The sequence below is a fragment of the Cibotium barometz genome, chromosome 42 (assembly GCF_041138505.1).
Source record: "Cibotium barometz isolate CiBa-2024 chromosome 42, ASM4113850v1, whole genome shotgun sequence".
Classification (NCBI taxonomy): domain Eukaryota; kingdom Viridiplantae; phylum Streptophyta; class Polypodiopsida; order Cyatheales; family Cibotiaceae; genus Cibotium; species Cibotium barometz.
Window position 1 is genome coordinate 6,834,933 of NC_141087.1, and position 22,764 is coordinate 6,857,696.

Genomic DNA, 22,764 nt, shown 5'->3' on the forward strand with positions numbered 1-22,764 from the left:
GTGTCATCCATATTTACACTAGTTAAGCTTGATAAGGTATTGAGCTCAACTAGTGTGCGGATATGGGTGACACACCAGAACATTTGTAGATCCACACTTATACCACTGGCATGTTATTGAGCTCAATTAGTGTGGATATGGATGAAGTAGAGGGGCATTATATTGTGCGGATTTTAAAATTTAGATTCCAGGCCATTTTAGGCCTTGTTTTAGCTTTGCAAGTTTTTCACAAGCACTTTATAAAAGTGTCGATTTTGACTGTGTATGCCCAGTTTTTGGTCCAATACATAGTTACAACATAAATATTTGGTTGTAGGATAGTCTATGTAGAGAATCTAAGATTTGCAGGTTGTGGGCTGGTTTTCACATACATAACATGTTTGTAATACCATAAGAGGCGATTGTGTTAGAGATTATAAGTTTGCTATAAGTGAAAAAGGCAAGTACTACATAATGTAGACATGAATAAGATGAATATCAGTGATTACTCTCACCGAAAGAGAAAGGGCTTTCAAATGCCCTCATCTTTATTAGAGCTCCAATTGATGTGATGATGATGTGGTGTTGGTCACATCGAATGGACTCAGCAAAGACTATGATCGGTTTCAGACATCTATCCAAATTGAGAAAGCTTCCCAAACTTTCAAGACATCTTGTAGAAATATGGACATAGGTAGAGGTAGAGGAAGAGGTAGATTTTCATCTAGTGGTTGAGGTGTATGCCATTTTGGAAATAGAAATCATGGTCAGCAAAACAATAGGAATCAAATACACAAATAAGTGGAAGAGACCACTCTAGAGGTAGGGGGAGACAGAGAGGCTGAGGTAGATGGCAAAGAAATTAGAGTGGAAATAGCTTGGAGTGCTATTATGAAGGCCTATTATAATGGCAAACCAGATTGGCAAACTAGATGGCAAAGAAATTAGAGTGGAAATAGCTTGGAGTGCTATTATGAAGGCCTATTATAATGGCAAACCAGATTGGCAAACTAGATCATATAGTAAAGGACTATTATAAAAAGTGAAGTTACAAACAAAGGAACTATGCATTCTCAAGCAAGAAAGCTAAAGATAGAAGTGAGCATCTTTTTGTGATGTAGTATATATGCTTAGCTCCATGATTGTAAATGCACAGAATCCTAGAGATGTATGATATGTTGCTTCATGTGCTTCTAACCACATGACTAGTTATGGTGAGTGGTTTAGAGATATGAACAGCTCTCTAGAATTTTATCCCAGTACGTGGCTATGGCTATATCCGCTCTCATAGCCACGCCCATAGCTATGTAAATAGGTGATAATATTACACATCCTATTGCGCTTGTTGCTAAGGTGCCATTGTATGCAGGATAATAAAATGAAGTACTTAGCTGAGGTACTTCATGTTCTAAATCTTATAAAGAACACGGTTTTTATTAAATAGATAGTTTGAGCAAGGTCTGCATAAGTGTGCTTTGATCCTCATGGATATTATGTAGAAGATTTTAATAACTAGTGTCACATGGTTGTAAAGGATAATGGAATTAGAAGAATGTCTATGTTAGATGTAAACATGCCTGAAGTGAAGGATAATGGAATTAGGAGAATGTCTATGTTAGATGTAAACATGCCTGAAGTGAAGGCTACAATGTTTGCACATGTGTTTGCACATGGCACATGTAAGATTACAGATAGACATTGAAGTTTAAATATATTAGTCATATCAATATTCAACAGGTTGAAAAATATACAGGCCCAAAGTATTATTACAAGTTTGCCAAAGTTAAAAGTGGATGTAATGCACAAAGTGTGTGACGCATGCCAATTGAGAAAATAGTCTAAGAATGCATTTTCACATGGTGCATTCTAATGTTTGGGGACCAACAAAGAAAGGACAATTAAAGGTTGCCACTATTTTATATCTTTCATTGATGGAATGGGGTTGCAAAAAGAAAGAACATGCATATTATAAAAAGTTACCTATGTGTTAATGAATGAGAAAGGAGTACCTCACTATTTTGGGCCGAAGCAGTAGTAGATGTAATTTACAGTATAAAAACAAAACCCCCTAGTGAAGCAGTTTATGGTATGATGCCTAAGTAGGTTTGGAACACTTGAAAGTGTTTGGATGCATTGCATACATGTACTGGATGAGGCTAGAAGTAAATTAGGACCCAAGCTAGAAAAATGTATCTTTATTAGATATTCCCTTAAGCAAAAAGTTTATAGATGCTATAACTCCACTGCTTAGCCACATGATCCTTATACATGTTCACATCATCACTATAGGGAGGATTTGTAGCCATTTATATGGTAGTGATGTGTGGACATAGGCTAATAATGGAGCAAGGAACTTTTTTCCTCCTTCACACTGAGGCTTTTTCTCTTGAGCTTGTGCACACACTCTTATGAGTGACTGTGTAAATGACCTTATCATACCACTTCACTTGTACTTCACTCATTCTCATCTATCTACTTTAAGTGGTGTGTAAGTGACCTTATCATGTCACTTCACTTGTACTTCACTCATTCTCATCTATCTGAGTGGTGTGTAAGTGACCTTATCATGTCACTTCACTCATTCTCATCTATCTACTTTGAGTGGTGTGTTTCTTCGCATGTCTGCTTACTTGCTACATCTTGTGTGTTGCTACCTTCGTCCCCACTCCAAGACATTCACGGGTGGCCCTTATCCTCATCGTTGGGATTGATGATCCATATATAATCCAACTCAAGCTTGAAAGGAAATCTGTTCTAATTCTAGCCATCAACAAAGCCACCAAATCCCACTCGGCCAAAGCCAAGTAACAAGAGGCCTAGGGTTTAGGTTCACTATCTAGGTATTAGTATTTGCTTTTGGGTCTTGATGCACCCATGCATTTTTTTCACAACTTGATGTAATTTGTTTAGAAATCAAAGTCCTCTTTTAGTGTATTGAATTTGAATCTCTTTTTTCATCCACAAGTGTATTCAACAAATTGATAGTAAATTTAATAAGATCTAATTTAATTTAAGTACAAGACTAAAAATAAAATTAAGTATAATTTTTAAATCAAATTAAATGTAAAAGTAAAAAAAAGATGTTTTTTCTAATATCCAAGGCTCTACAATTTGGCTATGTGTATGGTTTCTTTAATATGTTTTGATGTATAAAAGATTTAAGTTTAAATGTTAATTTTCAAAAGAAATGTATGCCGTGGAGTACGTGCGTGAACTATTTTTCATTGCTTCAATTGGGCGTGTGAGTTATGAACCACGAATATCAATTATGGGTGTGTGAGTTATGAACCACGAATATCAATTACGGGTGTGTGAATTCTCGCCAGCTCCATAAGCCCAGTGGTGGTAGGGCGGTAGGCTAGATCTAGGGGACTAGATGGGGTCTAGATTATGCCTATGGATTGGGTCAAAGTAGATAATGGAGACACCATTAGAAAGCGCATGGTAGAATAAGCAAACAAAAGGAGCACCTACTCTCCGAAGATTCAAAGTCATGACCTACTTTGATCTGCCATTGCACTGATTAATTGTTCGTGACTCAGGAGGACCGATACTAGTTATGGTACTATGGCAGGCAAGGATGGGTCCACACCTAGATATAGGAAGCATTTGACATTGATAATAGTACTCATACGACTTGGAGTTATACATGAGCTAGTATTATGCTCTACCCTTAATCTAGATCGCATTCTTTAGCGTAAATTGTATAGACTACTTAGGGATTATATACCCCTAGACATGAAGTTATTCCTATAGTTGCTCTTAGGGAGGATGCAGACTTTTGTGTGAGTTGATTGAGTCTATAGCCAACTCTATACTGTACATATATAATCTTTATACACATACACACACACACACACACACACCTCGGGGGGGTCACTCGTATAAATATGTAAGTATCACATGGGTTCAACAGAAGGACATTTTAAATATTTAAAACTTACAGAAATATATTTACAGAGGGGATTTATTTATTGTATTTTAAAAAAAATTACAGATTTGAATAGGAAAGGATACATTATATTCACTAAAAAATTCACAGATAAGGGACTTTTTAAATAGGCCTTGATATAGAGGATTTACATATAATGACCCCCCCCGAGACACACACACACACGCACACACACACACACACACACACACACACACACACACAATGTTTTTTTATTACAAAATGATCTTTCAATTTTATCTTTTATCTTGTTTTCAAATTCACAGATAAGGGACTTTTTAAATAGGCCTTGATATAGAGGATTTACATATAATGACCCCCCCCGAGACACACACACACACACACACACACACACACACAATGTTTTTTTATTACAAAATGATCTTTCAATTTTATCTTTTATCTTGTTTTCAAATTATCTTGAAATTAAGTGAATGACTCGACCATATCTGTCTGATGTACCAGGATTGTTTTAAGAAGATGATATGATAGCATTTGTGTTTGAACATCTTTTATCTTCATGTAATCGACGTCGAAGGATCATTCTGATGCATCATGTTTAAGAGCTTTTCATCCCAACATGGCATGAATAGAGGTGTGCTGTTAATGACTCTTGCTTTAGCATCATTTATGCATGTTGCCATTAGCGAGAATGCTCAGAGAGAATATCTATGCATGTTTCCATTAGAAAGAATGCTCAAAGATAATACTATGTAGCTATGATTTGCTACAAATTTGGAATAATAAATAGGCTCCAGTTATATGCATATGTGCCTAGATACCTTGTAACTCAGACAGATTTTTAGAGCTATTAGCTTCTTTATTCCCTAAACCCAGATGCTTACTTCTTCTAATCTTACTAACTATAGATGGCATCATAGGACCCATTGTGAGAGAAATGGAGTACTAAATCTAAGATGTATTTGAAAGAAACAAAAGACAGTGTTGTATATAAATAAGATTAATATAGTATAAAGCCTTTTCTTTAATTAAGAATTATCTTTAAATACAAAATATAAAACGTGTAGCTATGTGACATAGTAATGGCCCATTGTTAATTGACATTGAACGTGAGTATCAAGCTATTAGCATCGCTTTCTAGTATATGACAAATGATAAAGTAAGGATGGGTATATATTATCTCAAGTTTAGGGATTATTACTTTGGATAACCTTACCAGGAACTCCTTATGTGGCCTCATCAATGGATTGATATAGAATAAAATCATTATTGGCCTATGCCGTTCTCATGCAGATTCAAACCTTTATATCCTCCTTGAGAGGGGGTTGATTGTTATCATTGTGGTCTATGTTGATGACCTTATCTTTATAGGTTCTTATTCTGTGCAGATCCGTTCTGTTATGGATGCTTTGGAGACAGAGTTTGAGATGACGGATCTTGGCCTCTTGCATTATTTTCTTGGCTTTGAGATTTGGCAGACCTCGAAGGGCATTTTCTTTCTCAGAGCAGAAGTACACTCGGGAGATTCTCGATAGATTTCAGATGACTGCAAACTAGTATCTTCTCCTTTGGATATTGGTGAGAAGCTTTCTTCACTTGTTGATGCTTCTCCAGGGACTAATCAGGGACAGTATCGGGTTCTCGTCGGTTGTTTGGGTATGGTTAACCTACTTCCGATTGGACATCTGCTTCGCAATCAGTTTATTGAGTTCCTTCTCCAAACCCCGTCAACAGCATTGGTGGTGTGCTCTCAGAGTTCTTCGGTACTTGGGTGGCACTTTGGATTTTGGCATCTTTTATGGCCAAGGATTCACTCTTGTTTTGGATGGTCTGGGACTCATACTAGGCTGGAGATCCAGATACACGGTGTTCAACCATTGGTTGTGTTTTTTCACTTGGGTCTGGAGCCATTTCTTGGAGCAATAAAAAGAAGCCTACTGTGGTGCTTTCCTCTATCGAGGCGGAGTACCGTGCAGTTTGTTATGCTGCATGTGAGGCGATATGGTTGCGGAGATTATTGGAGGAGCTCGGCTATCCTCCTACTGGATCTACTCCTCTTTGGTGTGACAATCAGAGTTGCATCGCCATCGCCAAGAACCCTGTGTTTCATGCTCGTATGAAACACATTGAGATTCAGTATCACTATGTTCGTGAATGGGTTCTTGCTGGAGATTTGCGTTTGGAGTATTGTCCTTCCACGGCGAATGCTGCAGATTTGTTCACCAAGCCAATTTCTCAGGCTTCCTTGGCTCCTCATCTTCGGATTCTCAGAGTTTGTTTAGCATCTGCCTGGTGTACTGAGAGGGGGTGTTAGCACATTCATCCCCAGATTCTGCTCTTTTATGGTGCCCATTTGGTCCCCTTTTGCATGGCCTTTGCTTGTGGGCTGCTGGCCAGCCCCTTTTTACTATTTTTCTAGGATTTTTCCCAACCTTTTTGGCATTTACCAGTCGGCCATGTCCATAAGCTCTAGTAAGCCTGTTTATCATCTCCAGTTGGCCTATAAATAGTGGGTGCTGGCCTCTCTTGATTCATTCATTTTGCTCCCTCACTTTTATGAGACTATATGTGTGTAGTGGGTGCTGGCCTCTCTTGATTCATTCATTTTGCTCCCTCACTTTTATGAGACTATATGTGTCTCTTGCTTGGGACTGTTTTGCTTCAATATATTCAGCATAGTTCTCTCCATCTCTCTCTCTCTCTCTCTCTCTCTCTCTCTCTCTCTCTCTCTCTCTCTCGCACTCTCTATTCAGCACATTCTAGTGCCACTCTGCTTCCGGTGTGTGCACTCTTTCATCACCCCCCTTTGGATAAAACAATCCAAAATACTGAGTGCCTTGCAAATAGCGAAAAATTCGCTAGACAGCCTGTCAATGCTTTGTACCTGGGCTATGCATAAATTTGCTCAACTGTGAGATCGCATACTGTATATCTAGCCTCGTGTTGCATATATAAAGAAGGGATCCAACAGTCTGCTGATACAAACTAGCATCAAAAGAGTCTCTTGCATCTTGAAGACTAAGTCAAGTACCTGTCTCCATAGGTCAAGCCAAGGTTTACAGTCTTCAAGATTAAACCTCTTTAATAGCTTATGTATATATTTAGACTGCAGCATAACAATGCCATCATTGCGCTGCTGCATAAACTGAATCCCCAAATAATAATGCAAGGGTCCCAAATCTGACATCTCAAACGATGACTACAAATCAGTCTTAAAGGCTGAAATATGATCTATATTAGGTCCTGTTGAGCAGTATGTCATCAACGTATAGAATGATGACCAAAAATGTGTCCTTACTCCTCTTCACATAGAGGGTACTCTCTGTTGGACTGTTGCAAAAATCATTTGATGCATGAATCTTCTCATACCATGCTCTAAGAGCCTACTTAAGGCCATAAAGAGCCTTTTTTCAACCTGCATACTTTAGACTCTTCCCCTTTCACATCAAAACCAGGAGGCTGCGATACATACACCTCCTCATGTAAATCAGCATTTAAGAATGCAGTCTTAATGTCCAACTGATGTACGATTTACATGCTTTTTCAGACTCAGATTGGGCTGGTTGCTATGACACAAGAGTGTCCACAAGTGGTTTTTGTTTCATGCTCGGTAGCTCATGCATATCTTGGTTGAGCAAGAAGCAACCTACTGTGGCCACTTCTAGTTGTGAAGCTGAGTACAGGGCAGCTTTCACAGTTACGGTTGAGTGTGTGTGGCTCAGACGGCTTATGGTGGCTGACTTGGGTGTTGGACAGGAGTCTGCCACCTCTATCTTCACTGACAATCAGAGTGCATTGGCAGTTTGCGAGAAACCCAGTTTTTCATGCTCGCACAAAGCACATTGAGGTGCATTATCACTATGTCAGGGAGAGATTCTCGGTAGGAGAGATCAGCTTGGCCTATGTGCCAACACAGGACAACCTCGCCGATCTTTTCACAAAGGCGCTTCCTCGTGAGAAGTTCGAAGCTTTCCGCAAAGCTTTGGGTTTGCTCCCCTTTGTGGACTGATCTACTTCGGGCATGGCACTCCCCTATACATGAGTGCCAGCTCTCGTTCACACCATCACTCCCAGGGGAGATTTGTTGCCATATATATATAGGCAGTGATGTGTGTGAACACACTTAGGACCGCCGGGGCACTTTTTCCCTCTTTAGGAGGATTTTTTCCCCGGCTTGTATATACGCCCATCCTTCTAGGGCTAACTTATCTTTTGTACATTGACACAATCTAATACACTTTGTGTTGTGTGCATTCTTGCTTCTTCTTCTCCAAGCTTTGTGTGCTTTCGTGCAACCCTAATTCCAACAATTGGTATTAGAGCAGGCAGCATCGGCTCCCAGGGCTACGTCGCCGGCACCCTTCGTCTCACGTTCTCTGATTGAGGTGAGCTTTTACGAGCGCTTGTAGGTCCCTATACCCTGCAAATAAGCCCATAGGGCTTAGCGTTCTCAGAATTTGCATCTGAGGTCATTTCGGGCTCTGTTTTTGCATTTCAAGTTTTGCACAGGTGTTTTCGTCATTTTCAGCAGAAATTTCGATAGTGCAGTTTTCTGCAAAACAGGCATACGTACTCTATTGTGGACCGTGCTACATAGCACAAGTTGTTTTCTGTTCAGTCTTTGCTTCATTACAGGTAGCTTTTGCATCAGTTTCAGTCAGTGTCCATGGCTGATAACAGCAATGATGTATTTCGCATGTTGTCTGCTGAAGACAAACTGGTGGATGGAGACAGCAACTACCCACTTTGGGCATACATGATGCAGCATGTTTTGGTTGCAAAAGGAGTGTGGAACATTGTGCAGGGTATGGATGTACGTCCAGGTTCTGTGGATGTAGGATCTGTTGAGGATGTTGCAGGTTCTAGCAGCTCTACTGTTGCTGCTGTTTTATCCACTGCTGAACAAGCTCGTTGGGATGGTAAAGATGCGCAGGCTCATGCCTTGATTGCACTTTTTGTCAAACATAACATCACCCCACATATTCGTTCAGCTAAAACAGCAAAACATGCTTGGGATATTCTAGCTAGTTTGTATGCAGGTCGTATAACGAGGCAAAAATCATTTACCTGCGTAAAGAGCTAGAATTGAAGATTATGCAAGAAGATGATGACATGAATGTTTTTCTTGCTGAGATTAAAGATCTCAAAGAACAATTGATTTCTGCAAGTGAGATTATTCTTGATCATTCTCTTGTGCAGACTGTTCTTGATGCTTTACCTGAGACATATCAGACTTTTGCTTCCACGTGGAGACTTCTTAATGAGTACAGACCTGATGCTGTTAAGTATGATACTTTAGTCAACAAGCTCTTGCAAGAAGCGCAGTCCAGGCAAAACAGGGCCAGGCAGCGTGCAGTTGATCAAGCATTTATTGCTGCCTAGCTAGCAGCAGAGAAGAAGTGGTAAGGCAGCCCCTTCCACTGTTTCTTCTCCTATTAGTAGGTCTGCAACTTCTTCTCCTTCCACAGGTAGCAACAATAAGTCTGAGAAGGCTCTTGATAAAGGCAAGAAAAAGACCAGGTGCAACTATTGTAAGGCAATAAATGGAGAGACGGAAAACTCTCTCACTTGTAGCAAGAGTAGTATGATCCACACTTAGCTCAATCCAATGGGATTTGCATCCCTTTCGGAGCTAGGGATTCAACCCGTACCGGTGCACAAAAGCTTATCCATTTGATGGAGAGAATGCTAAGAAAACTACTACTATTGACATAGACTCAACACACACTAAGCTCAATCTTGCTATTGCTCACTCAACTCCACATTCCATTCATCCATACATCCAAACAAGAAGAAAGCCTAGCTATTGCTTACACAAGATCAAGCATTCTTCATTCTCAAATACTCATTTCCCTAGCATGCACACAACTCTTGAAGCTATCAATAAGAAACATGCATACTAGAGAATTGACATGAGAAGAGAGACAAATATCAACTCATTGCATTGAATTAACAAAAGAATAGAACTTACAACAATGTTGATGGGGAGAGAGAAGAGCTTGCACCTCTATGGAAGAAGAGGGAGAGCTAGTCTCAAGAGAGCTCAAACATGAGTTTGCCCAATGTGTCCATGCTCTCAAATGAGCCACCTTTTATACAAAAATTCTAGAACTCCCAAAAGTTTCCATGTGGGATTATTGTCAAACCCACTCCCACACTCATCCACAAAGTGGAACTCTTTTCAAGAGCCCTAAGTGTCTTTTTTGTTGCATCCTTGTATTGATCTTCATTTGTCATGCAACACTCCCCCCTTCCTATTTTGCGCACGTCCTCGAGCGCGGTAGTAGCAAGAGCTGCAACAAAAAACAATTGATACATTAAAGTCTTTTATTGAAAAGAAAAGAAAAGAAAAGAAAAATCAGCAATGATGATTTCACACGTGAGCATATAAGTGCAAGGCTGGTTAAAGTTTTAATGAGTACTAAAATAGGTGAGTAAAGACTAATCAAAGTGAGACTTAAGTGGTAGATAATGCTATGCAAAGGCAAGACTAATCAAAGTGAGACTTAAGTGGTAGATAATGCTATGCAAAGGCAAGTGTGCTTTGTACACCGCCGGTTATGACCGCAGTCTCAATGTCCTACAAGTATGTAAGTTATTCCTAAGTGGCAAACCTACTCCTAAATATGAGCAAAGGTGATTGGAACTCATTTTTTTTCCTTTTTTTTTCTCTCTTTTTTTTTTTTGATATGTGTGTAGAAAGTGATAAAGATTAAGGTTCTATCCCAAAGAGACCCAACCAATGGCCAAGAGACCTCCGCCAAGAGAATCTAAAGACCGCTAAGTATCTCAAGGGCGACAGACCCTTTTTCTTTCTTTTATGACCTAAGGAGTACCCCATGAAGATGAGGGCATCGGTCTCGAGGGCCCATAGTGTACCCCCGAGTCCTACCAACATCTATCAAGGCGATAGGTTCCTCAAAGGTGCTTTTAGACATCAGTGTTCACCCCATGGAAACCAAGGCATCGGCCCCAAGGTGCTAAGACAACCCCAGGTCCTACCAAGCATTTCACATGGCGGTAGACACTTCATGTCTCAATTTACTTTGTACATATTTTTTTTTAAAGGATATAATTTTTATATATTTTTATTACTCCTAGCACCTAACTCATATCTAAGAGGTAGCCACCACTAGGGATAACTAATATACCTTGAAAGCATAAGAACTTGGCATAATCCCTTAGTACATATCCTACACTGTCTTTAGATAGAAATATCTTTTCCTAAGTCTTCTAAGACTCTAGAATTCACTCACCATATTTTAACAACTAATCAAAAACTTAAACCAGCCAACATTGGGTGAACATGCAAACCATATATTCGAAAGATAAGAGCACATAAAGAAATAAAGATTAAGATTTGAATACACCTGTTGTAGTGCCCTTTTGATGTTGTTCATTTGCATTGATGAATTGCTGATTTTGGTGCAGATTGCTCCTCCTTGATCTTTGTAGGCGTAGCATGTCTCCCCCCTTCCTAATTTGTGTGCAAGGTAGGTGGACTATAGGGGCGTGTTTGATGCTTTTGTTTTTTACGGAGATCTCTGCAAAATTTTTATTAACAAACACGAAAAGAAAAGAAAAAAAATAAAATTTGCCATTGGTGCCAAACACCGAATATAGCCGAGGGGAAAAACCCAATGGGAGAAAAGTGCCCTGGCTTGTCGATCTTATTATGGAGTCGTTGAACTTACCCTTGCGCTGGTGGTGGATCCGTGTCCTCGTCTGCTGGAAAGGTGGTATCAATTTCCTCAGGATGCAGAGACAACCCCTCACAAAAACCTGCCGCTGGAAAAGGTGGTAGAGGAAGGAGTGCTTCCTCACTAAAGTATGGCATTGGTTCTATGGGAAGGTTAATCAGACAGTTTCGATTTTGGAACTGTGCAATGTAGGTACTCATATTGATCCAATATTGACATGTGGAGGCTTGGGGAAGGAGAGCTTGCAAGATCGGTGGTTGCAAGTCATTTAGGCTTGTATCCCTCCATTGTTGTGCTTGAACCTCCTCAGGTAATCTACGTTGATTTGGTCCTCTCTCTGGTATTCTCACATTAAGAAGATTATGGCGTTGGGGTGTGACTCCCACAATTTGTTTCATTAAGCCCGTGCCATATCGTCTAAAGTAAGACCGGCATATCCAACAAATATGTGAAGCTTCTTCTAATACAAGTCGTGTACACTCTTGACAATGTGGAAATGGGTGATGCTGTTGATAGAATAATGTGACAAAGTGATGCCCACAGCAATTTTCACCTAAGGGAGCATAGAAGTACCTAGAATGTGTTTGAAATGGAGGAGCACTATAACCCCCACGATGATCTGGTCGAGTACTATCAGGGTCAATGCATGGTGGACATGTATCTCGCCAAATATCCATCAGGAGTTATCTGGACGTAGAACAATGAAATTTAGAACACTCATATCCATCATGACAATTCCAATCAAAAAAACAATATTATCTCAAAAAGAACACATCTTCTAAAAGCATAAGGAACTACATTATTCAAACATTGATTTACCAAAGAGCTTTAATTGTAGTGTTAATGCCTTATCTTTAGTTTTTGGTATATCCTTTTGAAGCGGTGGAAACTTTAGCAATTGTCTTGGAATTTGAGCAAGATAAGAGGATTTAGGCATTGAAATGCTAGAATCTATGCTCAAATGAGACTCATTTGGACTTGTCGCCGTAGGTACACAAGTTGATGGTTGAATTGTATAACAAGGAGAAATCGGGACAACCGGTGTTTCAATACATGTTTTAGGAAGATCAACACAAGTAGTTTTGTAGGTGCTATCACAGCCACCTTTTCTTTCTTGAAGAGTTTGCGTTGATTTCTTTTGCACCCACTGATATGGACAATCAAGGGTGGCTTTTGGAATCTTTCTGAAACACTCTTTTACCCCTGCCAAAGCATGGCATTTTGGAAGCCAAATTGCTGTTGCACCCTCATAATAGCCTTGTGCTTTGAGAACATGTTTTGGGACCCATCGAGTAACAATTCGAGGTTTAGGCTTGGAAATGATGTGCTTCTTAAGAGGCTTAGCAACTGGACTAGATGGTACAAGTTTGTACGCAGCTTTGGGTAGCCACATTGATAATTCCTTCTTACCTGGCCTTCTTTGAGCAGCAACTAGAGTAGTTGGAACATGCCAGCCATGGCCCTCACTTGAGTACTCATCAATTATCCACATCATTTGTTTTGGAGCTTCAAGAGCAGATTTTGATTGTGGGTTGGGTAAGGTAGAAACATTACCCCTTTGACACGATAAAGCTCGTGGAGTAGCAGATCCCAAGATGCAATCAGAATCAATTTGTAACTTGTATTGTCTATTCTTCCAATCTAATGAGCAATTGGTAGCACTTAACCACGATCTACTGAGAACAACCTCTACTACTGCCTTGGACTTACGTGCCACATAAAAGGGCACTGACATCTGGTGATCCTGAATGGTCATCATAATGACACATTTTCCCTCTATAGGGTTATCTTCTCCGGAGAAGCTTCGTAGGTCCACAGGAATTTGCATAAGTGGTGGTTGACCCAAGGCTATCCAGGTGTCAAACGAGAGAACATTATAATCTGCACCAGAGTCAATTAAGGCAGAGACAAAGTAGGTAGTCTCATGAAGATGAAGGCACACTTGAATATTGAATGGTTCGACATATGGCTCATCAGTAGCCAACTGTATGGCTAACATAGAAGCTTTGCGACGCTCCTTGGCTTTTGCAACTCTGGCTTTAGCCTCCTCTTGAGCCTGACGTTTAAGTAGGTCAAGTGCTTCTTTCCGTGTTTGTGCAGCATGCATCTGTTGAAGCATGGCTTCCGTTAATGGTTCATTGTATTTCTTGAGACAACTTCCATTAATGAAGTTAGGCATTTGCTCACCTTCTAGTGTCTCTAAACGCACTGCACCACTTGGAGTAAGCTCATTAATCACAAACGGTCCTAAGCCACGTTTTTTGAGCTTTCTCTTATGTTTCTTAAGTGTGTACAAGAGCACCAGGTCTCCTTTTTTGAATTGGCCAGTTGTTACGTTTCTATCATACCATTGCTTTTGTCTCCTCTTCTCGGCATACATCCCCATTACCGCTAATAAGCGGATCTCATCAAGCTTTTCCAATTCGTCAACGCGTTGTGAAAGCTCATGACCAGTCCAATCCAATTGTTTAGCTACTCGTAGAGTAGGTACAAGAAATTCAATGGGAAGAATTGCATCTAGCCCAAAAGCAAGTTCAAATGGGGTTGTGCCCACAGATGTTTTATAGGCTGTCCTATATGCCCAGAGAACTGAGTGCAACTTTTGCTCCCAATCAGTCCTATGTCCCTCAACAATCTTTGTGAGTGCTGTGCAGAGAATCTTGTTAGTACTCTCGGCTTGTCCATTGGTCTGGGGATGATAGGGTGCAGAACGCTTGTGAATTACCATAAATTCTTGAAGCAAAAATTCTATGACTTCATTTACAAAGTGTACACCTTGATCACTAACGATCTCAATAGGTAAGCCATAGCGTGTAAACACGTGCTCATACAAGAACTTGGCTGTGGTTCTGGCATCATTTTTTACTGTTGCCTTTGCCTCTACCCATTTAGTCAAATAGTCGGTTGCGACTATAATATATTCTGCATGCGTGTTACGAGCTAGAGGTTTAATGGGACCGACAAAATCAATACCCCATTTTGCAAAAGCACGTGTGCTTAACATAGGCCGCAATGGCATATTGTCCTTTGTGATGGGAGGTTTGGTCCTTTGACAATCGTCACAACGTTTCACATATTCTTCGGCATCCATTTGTAAGGTTGGCCACCAAAGCCCAGACCACCTAATAAACTTAGTTGTGGTATTGCCAGAAAAGTGTCCACCCCCAACACCTGCATGTGCATGAGTTAAGATTTTCAGATAGTCAGCTTCACATACACACATGCGTAAGTTGCCATCCTTGCCCCTCTTGTAGAGTTGGCCCTCTATCAACATATAGTTTGTCGCTTCAATTTTAATAGCCTGCTTTCGATGTTTAGGAATTGTTTGTTCCAAATGACCATGCTGAAGATAGTCCACAATATACTTACTCCAACTTGGTGTAGTTGAAATTTGGAACAATGTGACATTATGAATTGGCTTCTGAATTTTACATGAAGCACAGTTACGAACAAATGTTTCAGCATCTGCATGCAGGGTAGGCCACCATTGCCCATCTTGAGATATACGTCGCACACAAGTTGTAGCTGATGCATGGATTCCATCGATACCCGCACGTGCCCATTCCAAGATCTCCTCATATTGGTCGGGGTTAGGTATAAGCCTCAACACTCCATCATTACCCTGACGATATAATCTCCCTGAGATTAATGTGAATGGTCGCCATAGGTCCACATTAGGACCCGCTAGTTGTATTTGCCCACTTGTCAAAATTTCTAAAATGGATTCAGACCATCTAGGAGCTGTCTCTACAAGGAAAAGTGTTGAATCTAACATATCATCATCCACACCCACAGGAGCTTCGCCAGAGGTGATTCGAGACAAATGATCTGCCCTTAGATGAGTTGTTCCTTTTCGAACTGCAACTTCAAAATCAAACTCAAGAAGGATGATAAACCACCTTACTATCCTTCCAGTTGCACAAGGCTTATTCACCAAATACAGCAATGCTTGATGGTCCACAAAAAATATGAATTTGTTTGCCAAAAGGTAATGGCGAAACTTTTTCACTGCATATATCATGGACAATCCTTCTCTATCTGTTGTGGTGTAATTTCTCTCAGCATTGTTCAACTGTCGACTAGCATATGAGATTGGGAAATCCTTATTGTGTTCTCCCGATTGAGCCAAAATACATCCAATTGCAAAGTTTGAAGCATCAATATGGACATGAAAGATTTGGTTCCAATTTGGTGCCCGTAAAATGGGTGCAGTCACTAATGCTTGCTTCAACTTTTCAAAGGATTCCTCACACTCATCAGTCCAATTAAACTTTACAAGAAGGGCATATAACGGTCTGGCTAGGACAGCATACATGTAGATGAATCTACGGTAATAGCCACAATGTCCCATGAAAGTTTGTACCCCTTTAGGGTTGATAGGCCGAGGTAATGAGACAATGATATCAATTTTATCCATATCTGTTGAAATCCCATTGCGAGAAACAATATGGCCCAAAATTTTCCCTTGTCTTACCATGAATTTGCACTTGTCAGGATTCAAGCATATACGATAAAGTTGACACTTTTGAAACACAAGTCTCAGGTGTTCTATATGATCATCACGCTCTTGTGAGTGAACACATAAATCATCCATGAAAATCTCAAGAAATTGCCTAAGGTACTCCTTGAATACATGACTCATTAACCGCTGAAAGGTTGCTGGTGCATTTGTTAGACCAAATGGCATAACACGATAGGCAAAGATGCCATCTTCAGTAGCAAAGGCTGTCTTGTGTTGATCCTTTGGATCAATTGACACTTGATTGTACCCGGAGAATCCATCCAAGAAACTATATGCCTTTTTCCCTGCAACTCGCTCCAGAACATAATCCGTGATTGGAAGTGGGTAATGATCACGCACAGTAGCTGCATTTACCTTCTTGAGGTTTACACACTCGAAGTTTTCCATTTTTCTTGGGCACCACTACAATAGGGGAGACCCATTCAGTGTGTTCAATCTCATAGATAAATTCTGCCTCTAAGAGCTTGTCTATTTCTTCCTTTATCTTCCGTGCGAAGTTTTCATTGTAAGTATAAGGACGTTGCTTGGAGGGTTTTGCATCCTCTCGCAATGGTATTGTATGCTGACATATGCTTGGATCAACTCCTTTGAGGTCTTTATAACTCCAAGCAAAAACATCTCGATACTCCTTTATTGTTTGTATTAATAACTTCTCCTCATCTAAGGACAAGTCTGTGGCAATCCACACATAGCGAGGCTCTTCTCCTGGCTTAGCAATATCAATCTTTTTTGCATCTTCTGGACCATCGTATGAAATCCCTGGCACGCTTGGTTTTTGACGCATGGGCTGTTGAAGAACAATCTTTCGATCTTGAAGAGTGTACTGTGTGAAATTGGGAGGAACATTTAGACCTTGCTCTTGTCCACTTGAGTCTTCACTCATTGAAGACCATGCGGTTTTGAGCTCTCCTTTGCTATCTTGCATCGGATTTTTTTGTTCAACCATTGTCTTTGCACTTCCCACACTCTTTTTTGAATCGGTTTTAGACTTGAGTTGTGGTTTTTGTTTCTTCGTCTTTTTACGATTTTTGCTAACAGTTGTTAGCTTTTCCCCTGCTTGGAATCCATCTGATCGTTTGACTTGGTCTTTGATACTATCTTGTGCTTGGACATAGTATAGATATTCATTCTTTCCTGAGAAGTGAGGTGGTGGTCGAGAGTTTTCACTCTTAGACTCCTCCTTTTCTTTCTGCAGTCTCTCACGTTGTTCACGCTCATCTTGTCTACGGGTTCTTTTATGGCTCTTACAGCTTTTACGTTTAGGTCGGCTTCTAGGGATCTCTACCTGAACCTCCCTTCCTCTCAAGAGTAGGCGTGCCTTTCCTAACTCTTCCTCAGGGATTGTCACATCATTATTAAAATCAGAGTCCCAGCCATCTTCCTTATCAGCATCATTAGCAGATTCGAGTGTCAAATCCTCTACTGAGACTTCCTCGACATGCATAGCTGTTGTGGATGTATCTCTATAGTACAAATTATCTAGAAGGGCACGTGGTTGTACCATTCGTATAGGAATAATATCATATCCATCTGAGTCACAAAATTGAATTGGCTTCGGTAAAGCACATGTCGATAATGTTGCAAGGACATGACTCCATTCTAATGGATCAATTAAATGCTCAGGGAAGGGTTGTGGAATGTATGCCTCGTCTGATACACTTCGATTACCCTTAAGTCTCTCAGTGTTGAAATCCCTACATGAGGCTCCACACATCCATAGATCTTCTCGCTCATCTGACAATGTAACTTTTGAGCCCTCGGATGAAGCGGAATCAAACTCATCTATTGGAGACCTTGTTACATCACGATATGAGTGATTCCTTAGGTTGACCCTTGTGATGACAGAATCATGTCGGAGGTACAAATAATTGTATCCCCAATCTTGAATCATTTGAAATTGTCGCATGAATGGTCTACCCAATATCACTTCGTAGTTTGGATGTTTTCCAAAATCCACTACTGCAAAGGTGTGCTCATATTCAATCCCACATGTGGTGACCAATATGTTCTCAAGCAGCCCAAGGGGATGTTCTAAGCTTCCATCTGCTAGTTGCAAGCGCATCCTTGTACTCCTAATAGCTGGTTTGCCCCACTTTTTCCAAATGGACCTTGTCACAATGCCCACTCCTGCGCCACTATCAAGTATTGCAGTTGAAGATACTTTTCGCACTTCTAATGGGAGGGTAGCATTTCCCTGATCGTCCTCACAAAATTTTTCTACTTTGTTGATAGGAACTGGCATTACATGCTTTGTCTCGGGGTGTATAGTACACTCATGGTGACCCTTTTGTAGCAATACCTGCTCTGACAAACATGTGGCAATATCATTCCACAACTCAGGTCGAATTTTTATCAAATCAAGCAAAGGTAAGGTACAAGCCACTGGTGCTGACAACATAGCCTGCACCATACTCATATCTTTCTCCTTTGTCAACCTTTTATGCATGGAGGGTATCCTCAAGGTTTGAGAACAGTTCTCATATTCTCCCAGATATGATGGTAAGGTTTTCATTGTATGCTTACTTCTAGGAGAAACAATTGTTTGAACTTCCTCCTGGATGCTCAGGTGTCTAAATTTGTTTTCCGTGCCCCTGGTAAAATCCACCTCAGAGAATGGAGGCGAACTAACAGAAGACATGTTCTCATTAATTTTCTCATTTACTGTGGCCCACATCTCATTTGCCATGTCCTCATTAGCATCAATAACTTCATCATTGTATGGGAAGACAAGGCTAGGTGGTGGCAGAATTTCATCTTTCAATGGAGTGTCAATTGGTGCAGACCTTTCGCTATGAGCTTGTGAAATGAGCTCACTTTTCATTTCCCGACTCGATGACACTTCTGGTATGGTTTCTAATGTTGGCTTAAGAGAGGTTGGGCCCCGAGGAATAGGTGGTGGTGGTCCCTCAAGTATTGACTGAGCTTCCCTAATGAGTTGCTGGTGTACAGCTAGATTGATCTTCTCCTCACGAGGGTTTGGGTATTCTTGAAGCTTCTTGGGTAGCTTAGATAAAGCTGCAATGCGACTTCTATGAGCATCAATGATGGCCTCTAGAGTCTCATTCACTTTATCCACAAAAACAGAACCCCCAGAACTAACCTCAGTCGTACTAGCCTCATCTTGTTTAGCACTAGGCCCAGGTTGAGGTTGATGTTCCTCATGCACTTCTTGGGATGTAAAAGTTTGATCCCTCATGTTTTGTTTTGAGGTTTCTTTAGAACTAGTGGATGCACTTTTAGTTTGCTTGTTTCGGTTCTTCTTCCTCCGAGTGGTTTTTTTTCTATTGGACTGTAGGGTCTTGTCCACTAGATTTGTTTTTGCATCCCTAGTTCGAGGTGTCTCATCAGTTTGCATTTCTGCATTTCGTGTCTGTGATCTAGTCATGACTCTAAGTGGCACGACATCCTCATTCTCAGATGAAGGTGGTGATGGAACTGTACCTACAAGGTTGAGTGAGACCTTTGGTTGAGAGGAGCCTTCCTCATGTGGTTTCAGCAGACAGTCTTTTGGGAAGTGTTCTACACAACACCCTAGACAATATCTTTCAATTGGTGGAAACTGTTGTACTGTTATATTGGATCGAGATGCTTGCCTTGAGCGATGTGGACAATCACGAGCCCAATGGGGTTCTCCGCACTCATAACAGGGGCCCATTGGTTTGGCCTCTACTTTCCTTGGCTGCCATTGACCTGAGGGGCCTGGAGTCCTAGGTTGGTAGCCGCCTAGCAACATTAAAGAGTTTTGTTCCCCTAGGTGAACGTCTATAGTGCTGGGCTTGGGTATGCGGGACTTTCAAAGAGATTATCTTTGGATGAATATGATGAGTATTCTTCTTCCACATAGCCTGGGTTTACCAAGTCTCTACACATATTTGAATTATCATAGTCCACAACCCTTACAAGAGTAGTCCCTGGAGCAGGAGGTTGAGCACCAAGAACAGGTCGTGCTTGCTCTTGTGCCATCGGTGGCTTACGTTCAAAATTAGCATATTGTTGATACATTTGTGGAGCCCCTCCACCCCTTGGCTGCTCACGTTCCTGTCTCATTCTCGCAATGCGAGTACATTCCTGTGTAGTGTGGGTAAAGTTCCAAGCACAGGCTTGGCACCACTTCTTTGTGGGTTGGTTTGTGACTAGAGGAGAAAAGGTATTACAGTCCTCTGTTTTATGGTCACCGCCACATGCTCCACAAAGATGAGGGCCTGTAGGAAGTACACTCCTCATTCTCTGCTGCTGTTGTTGTGGCTGCATGGGTGGATGATAGGTCTGTCCCAATCTCCTTAGTACTAGGTTAGCTATCTGGTCTGGATTTACTAGCGCGCTAGACCCTGATCTTTGGTCATCACCCCACTGATCTCTAGGTTTCACCTCAGGGCCAGAACCATCTTGGAATTTGAAGTTATCGGTGAAATCCATAGCATCATGGCAACACTCATTGAAATTTGTATGTTTCTTCGCATAGAGATGTGTATGCAGTGTCGAATTTTTGAGGCCTTTTAAGAAGAGAGAAATTAATCGACTTTGGGCGGGCTTCTCATCTTCTGGGCAACGATTAATGTACTGCTTCATTCTATTTACACAGTCTCTAACACTCTCGTTCTCGCCTTGTTTGAAAGAGTAGATGTGTGCTACCGTGTCATGTTGAATTCCCATTAAGGAAAAAGCAGCAATGAATCTCTCTTCCAAAACTCGTAAAGAAGATTTGTCTGAAGCCTCTAATGCCTGAAACCAAGCGAGGGCTTTTCCTTCAAGAGTGAGCCCAAATCCTTCAATTTGAGTATGCTTATCAGCCACTTGCTCAGCTCGAACTGCTTGCCTGAATGCTGCTACATGGTCGTATGGATCTCCCGACCCTTCATACTTCTTTACCAGTTTCTGAAGAGTTGATGGCCTTACTTGTCTTGAATACTCATCGTAGGGCCTACGGCCTCTCACTCTCAGTGGGAATTGTTCCTCTCTTTGGAAAGATGGTCCACATGTTTCCAAAATTGGTGTGGGTACCCTATTACCAGCCTCACCAAACCCCTCCAAAGATCTTGTCACCCGCATTTCAGGATGTGCATTAATAGGAGGCCTAGTTGGCTCCCCTACCCTCCGATTGTCATAGTGAGAAAGATGTTGGTGTGATGTGACCTGTGGTCGCACATTTGGTGTAGGACGATATCTTGGTGCTAGAGTTGGGCTACTAGCAGTGGTCCACTTAGATGTTGAAGGTCCCTCTCTAGTGAACTCTCGTAGGGGAGGAGCAACAGTTTCTCCAAGAAAGGCTGTCTCTCCTGGTTTGGCTGTATTTGTTGAGAACACTTCCATAAATAATGGTTGTCCTTTCCACGTGAGTTCCCGAATCTCTTTCCAATCTAAGGTTCGGTATTCATTGGCCCATTTATCAATTATTCTGTTCATGTGTCCTGCACGCTTCTCAACTAACACCACATGAGCTAGAGGAAGATCCAGTTGTGGCAATCTAGTTGTGGCATAATATCCCTCTAACGGGTCCTTATAGACCTCTTGAAGTGGGTCATCCTCCTGTAAGACCTTTGTCACAGGAATTTGTCGTACAAACTCCCATTGGCATTCAGCCCCCTGATCCAGTTTGCTCTTGCCTTTCCTATCCCTTTCCAAATTTAGATCTACAAGGAGTAAATCATCTATGGATGGCTTTGAGGACTGGGCATTGGATGGTCCAGGCATGTCCGGCTCAATGAGCCAGTCATCTCTAGACTCCCTTGCTCTGGAAAGTTCTGATAAGTCTAAGAACTCGGTTTTAGAGAGCTCCCCTAATTTGTCTACCTTTTCTGGATGGTAGGTGACTTCGTAGCGAACACCATCTCCACCCATATACATGTTACCCTAGTCATTGACGAGAGGTACTCTATCAAGTTCTGAGAAAATGTCGGCGATCTTAACAAGATACCGTTGTTGTGGATCCTTAAAGATCTCAGCTCCTTGAGCATTTGTGTAGACATATTGGAGTCTCACATTGAGTGTTAACCCCATGGTGTCGGCTTCAAATGGATTAAAGGATCTTGAGGGTGTCCTATTTGGGGCTACGGGATGACTATTTGTCGGCCCTAGATTGTCCATGGACAATGAACTAGTTGTTCTAGAGGAAAGGGTATCGGATTGGGATTCAGAAAGGGTTTCAGCAATATCTGCCAAATTGCCTACCGATTGGGTCCCACTTTTTTGCGTAGGTACTCTAGAAGGTGCCCTAGGCCCTATGGCAGAATCTACAAGACGTCCCGACCGCAAGTGCATAAGGTCAAATTTTTTTGGTTTTTTATGTGTTTTTGTCTTTGTTTTTGTTTTTGTTTTTTTTTTGTTTTGGTTTTGGTTTTTGTGTTTTGTTTGTTTGTTTTTTGATATATATATATATATATATTTTACCCTACCTAACCACTAAAGGCAACTAAAAATGAGTATATGGGTAACTATCTATCCTATATTTTTTTTAAATTAATTTTTTTAATGATTTAATGATTTAATGATTTTTACTTTTTTTTTAATTTACACAAAAATTATGAATCACACTAAAAAAATACTAATTATGCACAAAGTTACAAAAACTAAAAAAATGCAAGTTACACTAATTATGCAAAAAATTTTAAAAAATGAAGAATTATAAAATATGCAAAAAAATAAACTCCTAA